This window comes from Lactuca sativa, chromosome 6 (assembly GCF_002870075.4).
Source record: "Lactuca sativa cultivar Salinas chromosome 6, Lsat_Salinas_v11, whole genome shotgun sequence".
Lineage (NCBI taxonomy): Eukaryota > Viridiplantae > Streptophyta > Magnoliopsida > Asterales > Asteraceae > Lactuca > Lactuca sativa.
Genome location: NC_056628.2, coordinates 44,572,919 through 44,588,739, shown reverse-complemented (window position 1 = coordinate 44,588,739; position 15,821 = coordinate 44,572,919).

Genomic DNA, 15,821 nt, shown 5'->3' with positions numbered 1-15,821 from the left:
GTTCGAACCGAATCACACAAATGACCATCCCTAGTTATGTCTTAGACGGTCCGTCACGTTGGCTAACCGATCAAAACTTATACTTGTCAATAACATGTTGTGATAACATTGATCCATAATATATTTTATACATCAATTTTTAAGATCATATAAATTATTAGTGTGTTACATATTATCATCAATTTGTATTACTATAAAATTGAAGCTTTTAAATATTGTATTTTCTAGAATGTGAGATTTTGTGGAGTTAAAATAGGAAAATCTATAGAAAAGTCTCAAACTTTTGGGGAAAGTTTCAATAATGTCTTAAAAAGTTTTTTTAACAGAAAAGTCCAATTATTTTTTAGAAAATCATATAATCTGTCATTTGTTGTTCAAATATAAAAAATGATTTTTTTGTTAATTTGGACAAAATGTTAAATAATCGAGACTTTTCTATTTAGAATTTTTTTATGACTTTATTGAAACTTTCCCCAAAAATTTGTGACTTTTCTTTAGATTTCTAAGCTAAAATATCCAGAATTATCCCTATAACCTTTTTTTTACAGTTGCAGTAACTTTTTAGATAAATAATATTAATCATAAATGGTTTTTAAGTTACATATTTTGTATACTAAACTTACTGTTTTCAATAATTTTCCATTTTTTTGGAACGACAAAATATTATTAATAAACAAAAACTAGCAAGTAGTTAGAAAGAGATTACATGAGCTAAATAGGGGTTATGAAGCAACTCAGTCCAACTTAAGTTTACCCTACTACATCTATTATAAATGCAAAAAAAATGATTTCTCAACAACTTCATCAAAAATAACCGACTTCTTGGGTAAAACCGTTCCAAAAATAGAAGTATTACGAAAATTCCATAAACACTAGAAGGAAGTAATAATGACCGCATCAAACACCTTTCTTTGACCTCTACGCAGATTTACATCCTCCGACCAATTGATTAAAGACTGCACCGAGATCTGAGATGGGAGAGATAAACCCCACCATATAGCAACCCTACCCCAAATATCTCTTAAGTTACGGTACCCGACAAAAATATGATCAATTGTCTCAGCTGCAACCTTACAAATTAGGCACATGATAGAAGGGACCATAACACCCCTAATCGATAATATCTCCCCCGTTGGAATACTAGAAAGCTGAATCCTCCATATTAGAATACTGAGCTTAATAGGAACCCAATTATTCCACCGTGTACCCTTGTCCCCCGAAGGAACCAAACCACTATCCAACGCATATCACACAGACGCAACAGAGAAAGAGTTAGAACTATCAATGACCAACCCAGTCTATTCAGGACCTGATGAAGCTGAACACCCTACATCACCTCCAAAAAAGAAAGCCATTGAGTTTCTTCAATTCCACCTCTAGGCATACGTCTAAGATCATCTGTGTTCCAACCAATTAAAAAACGACCCCTAACATTGGCTGAGCGGTTCATTTCCAACATAAAAACTCTATGAAAAGAAATCAAAAGAGGATCATTGCCTTGCCAATTATCATGCCAAAAAAAAGTATAGGCCCCATCACCAATTCTAATAGGTGCTAAGTTATGGAAGTCAAAGCCCCGATCTTTGAGATTATCTACAATCCTCATAATACCATTCCAAGGACCATTCAACTGTCTCCTTGGAATCAAAGAATTAGTAATCCCTCCAAACCATAAATTCTTTTGACCACTCTCACCCATAATAAATTTGGGTTATGAAAAAATCTCCACTTCCAACGTAATAATAGAGCCCTGTTAAAGGCAAAAAGACTACCGATCCCCAAACCTCCAACTTCTTTATGGGTCAGAAATTTATCCCACCTAATCCAATGCATACGAAGATCATCCAAATCAGCACCCCAAAAAAACATTGATCTCAATCTCTCCAAATCCTTTATCACTGTAAGAGGCACAAGATAAATAGACATCAAGTAACTGGCAATCGAACCCAAAACTGCTATAACTAGAGTCATCCATCCCCCAAAAGAAAGACATTTTGCTTTCCAAATGGCCAATCTTTTTCGGAAAGAATCAACAATGGGACCCCAACAATAAATTCTCGCCATATTCTAACCAACTGAACCCCCAAGTGAATAAAAGGAAAAGAGCCTGGAGAACACCCTATACAATTAGCCAAAGATGAAACTTGATTAGCAGTGACCCCCACTCCATACAACTTACTTTTAAGAATATTTATGTTCAAACCCGATGCTAAAAAGAAACATCTAAGAATTCGAACAATATGGAGAGCATTCTCCTGATTCCATTCAGTGAAGAGAACAACATCATCAGCATAAAGAAGATGGGAAATTGTAATTCCTCCAATTTTGATTCCCCTAAATGCATTAGCTAACTGGGCCCTAGTCAAGGCCACATACAAACCCTTAATGGCCAACACAAAAAGAAAAGGGGACAGGGGATCCCCCTGTCTCAGACCTCTGTACATATGAAATTCCCGGGAAGGCGAACCATTCACCTGGACCGAGACAGTAGCAGAAGACAACATCTCCAAAATCCAATTACACCACAAAGAGCTAAACCCTATAATTTCTAGCAAGTACCCATGATAAAGAATCATAAGATTTTTCAAAATCCACTTTGAAGAGCAAAAAGATGATTTTTAGAAGCTTTACTCCAAGCTACAATTTCATTGAGAAGAAACGGACCATCTAGAATCTGTCTGCCTTTTATAAAAGTCGATTGCTCCACACTAACCAGACTATCAATAACCTCAGCCAATCTATTAGCCAAAAGTTTACCAATAATATTGTATTGACATCCAATCAAGCTAATAGGTCTATAATCTCTAACAACCTTCGGGTCTCTAATTTTTGGGATCATAGTGAAAAAGGAAGCATTACACCCCTTAGGAATAGAAGAATGCATATGAAAATGAAACTCCAAGTCAAAAATATCATCTTGAACAATATCCCAATACCGTTTTATAATACTAAAAGTGAAACCATCAGGACCTGGAGCTTTTGAAGAGCCAGAGTCCCACACTGCTTTTTTTATTTCCATCCTAGTAAACGGAGCATGAAGAAACTGGGTTTGAGCAGACGAAAGATGACAAAAGTGGGTATCATCGGTCCAGGGCCGAGTACCAGCCTGTTTAGAAAAAAGATTTTGAAAGTGACCATGAAATTCCTCCTTAATCGTATTTAGATCATCAATCCAACACCCGTCCTTCAAAATACCTCTAATAGTCATTTGCCTTCTTTGACTGTTTATGAACCCATGAAAAAAAACCCGAATTTTCATCACCTTCAACACCCTACTGAATTTTAGCCTTTTGGGCTAACTCCAGATTCGTAACGTGATCTAAATCTGTGATGTTCTTAAGAATATTAACTCGTTGCTCTCGAAGAATAGCATCTCCCCCGTCAGTCATAAGGCGAGAATCAATGGATTCTAACACTTTTTGGAGCTCTGTGCGTTTAAAACCCATTTTGAGCCTAGTAGTAGTGTTCCAAATTCTGTTAGATTTAAGAAGTTGAAGTTTCTTTTTAAATTTAACCTGAGGATCAGAAATATTGAGTAAATTTTGATCTTGGGACCACGAATTTCTGACAACATCATCGAACCCCTCCAAATTAAACCTATAATAAAAGATACGGAAAGGATGGTCACCTAATTATATTTAACGTTTAAAAACTTATTATCTTTTGACTTTACATTTAATAGTATTTATTTTAAAATTGTTCATTATGCTATATTGATTTATTGTTAATTACTTTCAATTTTATAAAAACTATAATTACTTAAAAATAACAAATTGGATTAGAGGATTTTTTTATAATGCATATCACATAATATGTAGATAAATTAGTTAATAAAAGACATTTATAAATATTTAAGTTAATAGATTTTTATATGATAGATCAGTCAATAAAATATATAATAAGACATAAAAAAAACTTATAAATAAAGTGATGCCGGAGAGAAGCTAAAAAGTGATATTCCATTAATTCCCCATCTTTCATTCTAATGATTGTAAGTACATAAACGATGTATTGAATTAATTAAAGTTTGATGAACTGCTTTTATTTTTCATGGAGCTTTATCAAAATTTCTTTACAATATATTGAACAAGGGAGCATATTTTTTTTAAGAATTTAAATAGTTATATTTTTCCTATTGAATAATTTCATGACCATTTCAAAACATATTTACTGAATGCTAACATTATATTTTATAATGTTTAAGTTTAATCTATTGAAAGGAAATTAAATATGGTACTTATAAATTTCAATAAAATTTAATTTATTGAATGAAAATTAGGAATGTCACTTATAACTTTCCGATTAACCTATGCATTATTGATGTTTTAAAAACAAATGATCCAATGGAAATATATAATGTTGTCGAAAGGATTGTGGAGAATGTTATTTGTTATTAATATGTGTCTTGGAATTTGGCGACTCGAATAAATAAACTGACTCGGAGCAGGGTGAAAAAACCCGACACAAAATATCGACGAGATACACGTTTGGAGTAGTTGTTAGGTCGAGAGGTGTGAGAAGTGTGGTGCAGGAAGGAGGTGTGGGAGTTGGAACCACACCTTGCTTGTCACACCCCCGGTCGGCAGCGGAAATTCCATGTTGTGTGACGTTAGAATGGTGGATCACAAATATCATACAGTGAACACTACAAAACAATATGTATAATAAATATCACTTCCATTAAGTATTAAAAATTACATCAGGATATGTTTTACTAAAATCTCAATTACAAAAGATGCCTTGACAGTTAGGTATAATAATAATTGAAAATAACTTCCAGTAGCTCCATCGATCAACTGTTACTTAAGGGAGTGTAGTCTGCCATCTCTTGGTTTCCTAGGAATACATGTGCGTAACACCTCAATTTCTAGGTATTTTCCATTTACACAATTAATATGGAATTCTTTGCAAAATTTGTCCTAAGGAGCCTTAATTGAGAAACTCGCCTCTGTTGCATACATTGGGTGTACACTTGTGTATGCTAGGCGTACGTGGTCGACACTCAAACACTAAATATTATGGTTTGGACCCTATTTAAGCAACATTACCTCCCAATACCCCTTCCCCTCACCAGCCCCTATTTTATACTTCGTATCTTACAAACCCTAATTTTCATTTGTGGTGTTTTGAGCTCATCTTGGTGATTTGGTGTCCATTATGGAAGAAAAAAGGCCATTGGATAGAAAGGAAGGAGCTCCAAGCTTTAAGATTTGAGTTTTTCACCCCTTGAGCAACCTCCAGAAAGTATAAAGTTCTGATTTTATTGATTATCTAATTAGATCTTGTTAGATGTGAAGTTTTGTGCTTTTAGTCCCATATTCTTGGTCTAAGTGAGTATGGACTACTCTAGACCAAATGAGCTGTCCTTTTGGATGTTTTATAGTATCTAGAATTGTAAAAATGGAATATTGATTGTTCATATCCCTCCATGCATGCTCTTTAGTGGTTTAGAACCTTGTCATAAGTTAAAGTTTTGGTGTTGGGCACTTTATAGCCATGTATGATCATAAAGTTATAAACTTTATGATTAAGAACGTTATTTGGGACTAGATCTGGGTTTTGGGACGAAAGAACTTAAGAGAATAAGCACTTAATGGAAAAAGTGTCATTTGACCGAGTACGTTGGGCATACTTCTAAGTACGCTGCGCGTACTCTGTTTGACCCATGCTTTGGATTGGTGAGTACGTCATGCGTACATGCTGAGTACGGTGGGTGTACTTAGCCTAAGTTAACTCGATTGACTTTTTGACTTTTGACCTTGACTAGGATTTCACCAAGTTTGACCTAAGGGTATTTTAGATATTATGAACAATAGTTTGAGACAAGGTCACTTTTTGGTGTACATGTGACCTGTAGAGTTGGTATACACAGCTGTGTTGTGTTCACCTTTCTTTTTTCAGACTGAGAGGTGTGTTTTCCCTCACTTTACTTGTGGGTCGAATGCACCAATGTTGGCCCACTATGTTATGTATCATGGTATAGAGGATGTTGTTGTGTTGTATTGATCTTTTTGATTTGTGTCCTGGTATATAGGATGTTATTATGCAGTGGTGATATGTAGACCTACATGTATGTCTATTGACTGGTTATATGATTATCTATTTGCTAGATATATGTATCTGTTATGTATATGTCGACATAATATGGTTAGGTTGAGGCAATGCAACTTTGTGCGAAAGCCAACAAACCCGAGAGCAAGCTAGACATAAGTTGTGGGCCCGAAAGGCAAGCTAGACTTATGTTGTAGGCTCGATAGCAAGCTAGACATGAGCGGTGGGCGGGAAGGCAAGCTAGACTCATGTTGTAGGCACAGGGGTAATCCAGTCTGTAAGTTTGTAGACCCAATATGCATGTTGTTATATGTTTGTGTGGTGGTACTTTGGGGGAACTCATTAAGCTTTGGCTTACAGTTTCAGTTTTATGTTTCAAGTACTTCAGATGATCGTGGATAGGCGAAGGCGTGATTGTACACATCCTTTGATGACATGTTTTCAGAGATTTTATGATACAATGATCTTTGGATATTATATTTGATACTTGGTCTTGATATGGGTTTTGTTTTAAAATAATGATTTCTCTTAATTTAAAAATGAAAAATAATTTTTTGTGATTTTGGAATGTTACACTGTGGTTTTGAAAGGTCAAAATAATGTTAATGAATCCACAAGTTTGATATTATAGTTTGAAAATACTTTTTATACACAAGTATGTTTAGTTATACAAGTATTTTGGCCTTTATGGTTTATAGTAATATCTTACTGTTTGTAGGTGTTATTGCTATCTTACTCTATTTTATGTTTATTGTATACTACCATTCTCTTTAGACGTCTCTCTATCAAATGTAGTATATTATAATATTGTTAGGTATTCCTTATCATATGTTAACATTGTATTTTATCTTGCTTATTGTATCTTAGAAGGTATATTTAATAGAATATCGTGATATCCTATATATATATATATATATATATATATATATATATATATATATATATATATATATATATATATATATATATATATATATATATATGTCTACTTAAGGTAGGTTAACGGGATATCGTTTTTTTCAACCTATATATCTGCTTGCTTAAGGTGTTCCCCTATTTAAATGTTCATAGTATTATTACATGTAAATGTATGTACTACTTATCGCTTTATAGTTTTAAAGCAAGATATTTGTTTATGAATATAGTGATCTATTTTCCTATATATCCTTATGTTGGATTAGTGTCTAAGTTCATAACTATTTTGGTATGTACTTGACCTGATGGTGCATGGTCCTTTTGGGTTGCCTTCACCGAAGCAACTTGATTGGAGAAATAAATAAAGAGAGAGGTTATTATGATTTATTAATATGTTATACGAATAATATATTAAAGGAGAAATCATATTTGTTTAATTAATATTGGTCAATAATTAATTAAGAATTAATTTTGTGATCAAGTGTAATTAATTAAACTAGAGGGGCTGAATTGTAATTATGTGATAGTTACAAAATATGGTAATGGTTATCCTAAATATAGGTTGAACGAATTCAAGGAGATAAGGATCCTTGAAATCGTCCAAAGGATAAAGGATAAGGGTTTTCAAGGCTTATCTTATGGTTACTTGGTGGGCAAGCAACTAGATAAGGATAAGGACTAAAACCCTAATCTCTACACCTATATAAAGACCCCAAGGCTCATGAATTCGTCCATGCCTTCCCAAGAGGTCCTAGAGATGAATTCTTATACCTCTCCTCTCTCTTTATACCTTCTTCATTTGCTCTTGGTGTTTGTAAGCCATTAGAGGAGTGACACTTGTGACTCTAAGCCTTCCAAAGTCAATTCAAGAAGGAATTGGGATTGTTATTGCTACATAACAATCAAGGTAATATCCTAAACCTAATTATATGTTAATATCGATTTCCATATGCTAGAATTATGGTTTATAGTCTTGGATTCAAAGCATGTACAATAGAGAAACCTAGATCCAAGCATTAGGGTTTGTATGAGCACATAGGATGTTCTTAGGACCAAAACCCATCAGTGGTAGCAGAGCCATGATTGGTTTCTATTGTATTGATGCCTTGTATGTTGAAAAAATTCGACTTTTGTGGTTTTGCCTCCTGAACTCGGCGAGTACCACAGTGTACTCGGCGAGTAGGCCTCAACTCGGCGAGTATAGTGTGGTACTCGGCGAGTTCGAGCGTCAGATGGAGCTATATCCAGGATTTCTTGCTGTTTTTGCTTAAGGATAGTTACCTTATCATGTTAGATCAATATAAATCCGATTTTATGATATATTTGACTATATTATTGATCTAATTAAAGATATTTATCAATTAATAGAATATTTATTTCCTTATGTGATAATTGATTAATTATTTTGATTAAATTGGTAAATTGTTTTGCAAGAAAACATTAAATAAATCAAATATGGATAATTATGTGATTAATTATTAATTTAGATTATTTGTTATTTGATCCTTGTTGTTATGAAAAGTTTCATATTTTTCCCTTAGGTTTTATAGTTTAAATTTGAACCCAAAAGTTTTGTTGTTTTGAAATTTAAATAGTTGAAACCCTAATGTTTGGAAAAAGGTTTCAAAACTTGTCCTCAAGTTTTGGAATTTAAATATTGATTAATAGTTTAATTTTGATGTATATTTAAATTCTAAACCCTAATGTGTTGAAATGTTTCAAAACTTGCCCTCAAGTTTTGGAATTTAAAAGTTGATTAAAAGTTTAATTAGGAATGTTAAATTCTAAAACTCTAGTATAGTTTTGAAAAAGTTCAAATCACACCCTTATGGTTTTATTAATTAATTAAGGTGTATAATTAAAAGAGGTTTAATAAATCCATAAAAGTTTAGGTTTTCAATTTAATTGAATTAAAAGTATAATTGTTAAATTAGACCACCTAGTATTTTGAAAGTATCAAAATACACCCTATACTATATATAACATTAAAAGTCTAACATTATATATATGAGTAAAAGTCAGTCTTACCGTTAGTAGGCCTCATTCACGAAGCTGGTCTATAAGGGGTGTTTAAGGAAATTGCCTATAAAATGACGATTGAATGGATATCCACTCTTACCCACCGCACTCTTGACTAGTGGAGGGTCGTTAGCCGAACGGGTAGGATAGGACGAAACCTTCCATTATAAGTATAATAAAGTATAAAGGTAACTAATGTTTTCATAAAATTCCCAATCTTAGTTACTTAGGCAAAAGTGAATTGATGTAATTCCATGAAATTACACTTTGTGCCCTTGCGAAGACGTTAGTGGAGTGTGTGTGGTTTACCGGCACACTAAATGGTTCTAAGCAAAGGTAGCAAAGGGTGACTCAATGTTTGTCATAGTTCGGTGGAGCGTGTGTGGTTTACCGGCACATCGAATAGGTGACTGTAACATGTGAGGGCACCATGTAGTTTGCATGGTTATTCATACCCGCTTTGTGATCCTCGGCATCCCAGTCACAAACAAGAGGGGCATATCGAGATTTAAACATGCCATTGAAAGTTCAATGTATCTCAAAGGATCTAGGAGTTTTCATAGATTTAAAACTTAAATTTCTTTTCGTTTTTCATGGTGGAAATTAGTGAATCGTCATTCACTTACCTTCAAATATTCTGCAATTAGGGTTACGGCATCCCTCTCCCGAGTTGTAGAATATTGTGTTGGGTCCTAGCCTTAGTATCTCATTTGGGTGATTTACTAAGGACTCAATCAATCAACTAACTTGAATTTGTTTTTCTCCCGTTTTGTAGATGTCAAAGTTCGACAACTATGGTCTTCCCAAATCCCGTGGAACAAGCATTCCACATGAAGATGGTATTCCACGATTCTATCGAGGAACGAGAAATCATGCTTCACTTCCTCCTCCTCCTCCTATTGTTCTCCCCAACCCACAAGATCGAAGAATTGAAAGGTTCAATATCACTAAGGCCCTATTGGAAATGAAACATGAAGATGGTAAACCCGTGTGTGCCCACGTTCTAGGAATGAAATCACACATTGATAGGTTGATAATGTTGGGTGTGTCATTCCCAGATGAGTTGGCTGTAAATTGGGTTTTGTAGTCACTTCCTAAATCATATAATGAGTTCAAAAGAAAGTATTATATGATGGATCATGACGACAACCTCATTGACCTAACTTACATGCTCATTGCTGCTGAATCAGAAATGATGTGGCGAAGCAATGGAGCGTATTTGTTGGAAAAGTCAACCGACCATGCTTCCGAGGACGTTCTAGGAGAACCGACCTGCGTTTACTGCCAAAAGAAAGGGCGTTGGATACAAGTCTGCCCAAAGAGCCTGAAGAGTCCAGAAGATGGGAGAGTCAAAGAGTATGGCTGCGCTTCAGGTAAAATCCACTATCTAACTCCATTAAGTTCCTATTCATTAATTCTTAATACATAATGTGATAAGATTGCATTTGAATGTTTTACAGGATAGGTGAAAAGAAAGGAAGCTTGGTGAAAGAGCAAGATGAATCTAATCACAAGGAATGGACCTTGATCACATGGACTTGAAGATTAGATTTTGAGCTTAGATAATTATGATAGAGTTGTTAGAAATTTTTTCTTTTGAAATACATAGTTTTCAATGGATTTTGCATTGTAAGGACAAATGTTTTCCGCTGCTTTTATAAATAAAATAAATTTTCGTTTGACTTATTTATTTATTTGTTTATTTCCTTGCAATGAAATCGTTATGAAAATTGGTGTTTGCATATTTCTACAACAAATGGATATGATTCTTATTTATGGTGTTTATGGAAAAGTCGAGAGTTTACCAAATAGGGAGAGTTTCTCATCGCCCAAGTTTCAATTGGAAAGAAACTTGGAATCATGCAACTTGGTTGCACGATGAATGAGAAATTTCATATTTGGAAATCAGACTAATTCATTGACAAAGTGTCAAGTGAAGGACTAGGAGTTCGAGCACACAAAGTTGTGTGTTGATCAAGTTCGCCATAAGAGTAACAAAGATATTCGTCATGATTTACTAAAGGTTTAGTAAATATGATTATACTTATAAGATTAAGTGTAATTCGGAATTGATTAAAAAGGTTTAAATCAATAGCAGAACGAATAAGAAGAATCAAGTAGGCAGAAAGATAAAAGGTTCTCCATTCTAAGAAGAAGGGAGAGTACCTTATATGCTTTATGATAGGTCTTAATGATTAAGAACCACATCTCAATTGATCCTCTAAGTAAGTCTTAGTACAATTGTATGTTTAAGAAGAGGAATCAAGAATTGAAGAAATGGTTAAATCAAGAAGTCAATCATACTTCGTTCCAAGACAAGTCTTAGAGTTAAGATTGTGACAATGAGTGAAAAGTATTAAGAAGGTTTATAACATTCATCAAATGTGGAAAGTTGTGATGTCTTGGATAAGACAAAGACCAACTAGAACCAATTTATGAAGTGTTTTTTATAAGAGCTACACTAACTCTTGAATATTTGTTTGTTAAGAAATGGTTATTAACAAGAGAATGATATATGTCAAGGAGTCAGTGGGAGTCTTAATGGTCTTGAAAGGATTCAAGAACAAATCAAATAAACCTTATCGATCATCACTAGCACACGAGTTGAGGTTTACAACCTATCATGTTGACATTATTGTGTTTCTGTGCTGTTCCAAATGAGTTAATTATGCATGTGAGCCCTATGAGTTCTCATTTTGAACGCATAAAAGGCAAGGCACATTAATCAATGAAAGGTACATTGATAGGAAAGGGTGAGCTGCTTAACTACTTGGAAGACATGGTCGGCAGCTGTGCTACCATAAGGCAAGAAATCGAGATTAAGAAAGTTCAGTCCATATGAGTTTGAATTTGTCGTAAACTTTGGTTTTAAAAAATTCATATGGATAGGAACACATACACTGTTTAAATCTAAGTGTCATAACATTTCCTCCTTCGTGAAAATGATTGTGAGGAAATGCTTTCACTAAGAGAGATTTTAAGAAGATAGTGATTGTAAAATTGCATTCTCGAATTCGATTATGGTTACGGTATCCCTTTCCATAATTTGAATTGTGAGGTTTGGCAATTAGTCTTAATTATTTAGACACACATATGAACTATCTAAGGCAAAGGTGTATAAGTTTAAGAGGCCTTGATAAAAGATTATCAAAGCATTAAGAACATAGACTTAAGAAATTCGATAGGTATTGTCTTTCTAAAAGTTAAGATGTTTATGAATACATGTCGAAGCTAGTGGGAGCATAAGTGTTATGTTTTATAATAATCATCATGATAGTGGGAGCATAAATGTTATGATTGTATGATTATTAAGGCACGTATTGCAAGTTGGCAATATTAATTATAGAAAACAAGAGTCATACTTTGCAAAGTTGTAAGAGTTGAAAAGATGTTTTGCTATAATTAAGGGAGAGAATATTATGCTTCATTTCAAATCTAAAGGCTTAGGTTGAGAAATGTTAATAAATTTAGTCAAAGGTACATAGTGTGTTCTTAAAAATTCGATTATGATTATGGCATTCCTCTTCACAATTCGAATTTTGAGAACATAGCAAATAAAACATTATGCGTCATGTCCCATACGCTTCAGGTATAGGATCGATTGCAAATGCTTTAATGTTTGACCATTCTAAAATTTTCCAAATGTCGAGCGCATTTAGAGGGAAAAGGGACTAGAATTGGTTTTGACTAAAATAATTAAACAACTATCAAAGGACGATCCAAAGTTTGACGAGGATTGGTCGCTTGTGAGTAGTTGGAAGCATGGTATTGGTTGGACCATATCGACATTATTATGAATAGAAAAGATTCTATTAAGAATGAGTTGTCATATGGAAATTATGGAAATGTTTCCATATTGGATGGAGCATATTGACATCATTACGAATAAATAAGATTCTATTAAGAATGAGTTGTCATATGGAAAATACGGAAGCGTATCCATATTGGGAATTGAATATTGAAAAATCTATGTCTAGATTAGAAACTTTTATGCAAAAGGATGTTCAAAGGAATGTACTTTGAGTGAGAGACATCATATCTAAGGAATTGTCTTGTAACAATCTCCGATAGAGGATTTTGTAATATCTTTGGAAATAGTCTTTGTGACTTTGGTGCAGTGACATTATGAAAGGATCATTGCATAAGATGTTAGAATCTAGCATATTTTATAAGTAACAAGAATTTGATATTCTTACACTTATGAAAAAGGATTTGGAGTTGTGAAATGAGAATGATTGGAAATGTGCTCAATTTGATCTATTTCACAAAAGTAAGAACCATAGGTAAACATTGTGTGCATGCATGCTAAGAGCATGGGACAAGTGTAATAATTCAAGTAAGAAGTTGATTATCAGAAACGACAAATAATGAGTAATCGATATGGTGATAAATAAAAGGAGTTTTATTTATACTCAAAGGTTTGAGGCCATATGGGATTAGTATTATTCTTGTGTTTCACTTTGCATGTTTTGACTTCCAGAATAATTGAGTTTATTAAGAATAATCGAATTATTCGAACGGGCCACAGTCGTTCATATGTTGGAAGTAGGTATGAATAAAGACTGTCGTGAATTGGTGTGTGGATTGTCTAAAGAGTATTAGACATAAGCAAATGTTTGCTACAACGTTCATGAGTGCTTACGAATATGATTTGAGCATTGGATTAAACCCATGCTCACTTGGATCACTCCATGAATTGTATCACGAGTGATTGGTGAGACGATAACATCTTATATTCTTGAAACCGAGATGTGTGAGTTGTATCTTGCGAATCGGTTGCACATTGATAATATGTAAACGCACTAGTAACTTGGTGTTATAAAACATATTGTTGTGTGTGATTCGGTGAGTGAGTGCAAGCAAGCATTGTATCAAAGTTTATCCGTTCCTTTTATTCAAAGTAGAATAAAAGCGATATCTTTGGGCCCCTCGATGATTTAGTGATGACAAACGTAAATGCTCGGCCGGGCTAGGGCTAATTTGATTTGTTCAGTTAGTCAGTCGTCATAAATCGGGAATCAAGATATAGTACAAAAGAGAATGATTAGAAATCATGTCTCATATGATATCTAGAATGGAGGAATATATGATCCCTTATCTAAGGACACGCGTATCTGATAGGATCAGAGTTGACAGCGGCTTTGGAAAGCTACGATTGCAGATCAGGATCTGAAGTCATACACATAATAGTTATTAGACTTATCCAAGTGAGAGACTGTTGGATTAGTGTCTAAGTCCATAACTATTTTGGTATGTACTTGACCCGATGGTGCATGGTCCTTTTGGGTTGCCTTCACCGAAGCAACTTGATTGGATAAATAAATAAAGAGAGAGGTTATTATAATTTATTAATATGTTATAAGAATAATATATTAAAGGAGAAATCATATTTGTTTAACTAATATTGGTCAATAATTAATTAAGAATTAATTTTATGATCAAGTGTAATTAATTAAACTAGAGGGGCTGAATTGTAATTATGTGATAGTTACAAAATATGATAATGGTTATCCTAAATATAGGTTGAACGAATTCAAGGAGATAAGGATCCTTGAAATCGTCCAAAGGATAAAGGATAAGGGTTTTCAAGGCTTATCTTATGGTTACTTGGTAGGCAAGCAACTAGATAAGGATAAGGACTAAAACCCTAATCTCTACACCTATATAAAGACCCCAAGGCTCATGAATTCGTCCATGCCTTCCCAAGAGGTCCTAGAGACGAATTCTTATACCTCTCCTCTCTCTTTATACCTTCTCCATTTGCTCTTGGTGTTTGTAAGTCATTAGAGGAGTGACACTTGTGACTCTAAGCCTTCCAAAGTCAATTCAAGAAGGAATTGGGATTGTTATTGCTACATAACAATCAAGGTAATATCCTAAACCTAATTATATGTTAATATCGATTTCCATATGCTAGAATTAGGGTTTATAGTCTTGGATTCAAAGCATGTACAATAGAGAAACCTAGATCCAAGCATTAGGGTTTGTATGAGCACATAGGATGTTCTTAGGACCAAAACCCATCACCTTATTTGTATCTTTTAGTTGGGTACGAGTACTTATGTGCTTAACTCATTTCCTTGGGCCTATGAATAATGTTACCACTTCTTAAGTTTTACCCCTTTATAAGTAGGTTTATTAGTTAAGGTTGAACAACGTTAGAATGAGTACCCATGATCAAGCTCCTGATCAGATGGTTACTCCGCATGACACTTCATTATAAAGATCGTCAATTATAGGTTGGGGTCATAGCTAAAAACTAATTAACTTAGGATGAGTGGATTGTCTCATTTAACACTTGTTTTTTTTAGACTTATAATGTACTTTGCTTTCCTTTGTTTCGTTTATATATATATACATATATATATATATATATACATATATATATATATACATATATATATATATATATATATATATATATATATATGTGTGTGTGTGTGTGTGTGTGATACTATCATTTATTCTAATAGGGTATTTAGAAGAGTAATAGCTAGGTACAATGTTATCCCAAAAGTTGGTCATGTTAACAACTAGGTATAATGCTATCCTAGAAAGTTGGCTAGAGTAACGACTAGGCATAAATTTTTCCTAGAAAGTTGATCAACGTAACGACTAAGTACAATGTTATCCTTAAAAGTTGGTCAGGTAATGACTAGGTACTATATTTTATTAGATATTTGTCCAGAGTAACGACTAGGCATAATATTATCTTTTAAAAGTTTGGCAGAGTATCTACCAGACATAATACCATCCTAACAGTGCTAAGGCATAATTATATTACGAATACTATAAAATTACTTATAATTATAAAATTAATAGTGTAGTATTATCGG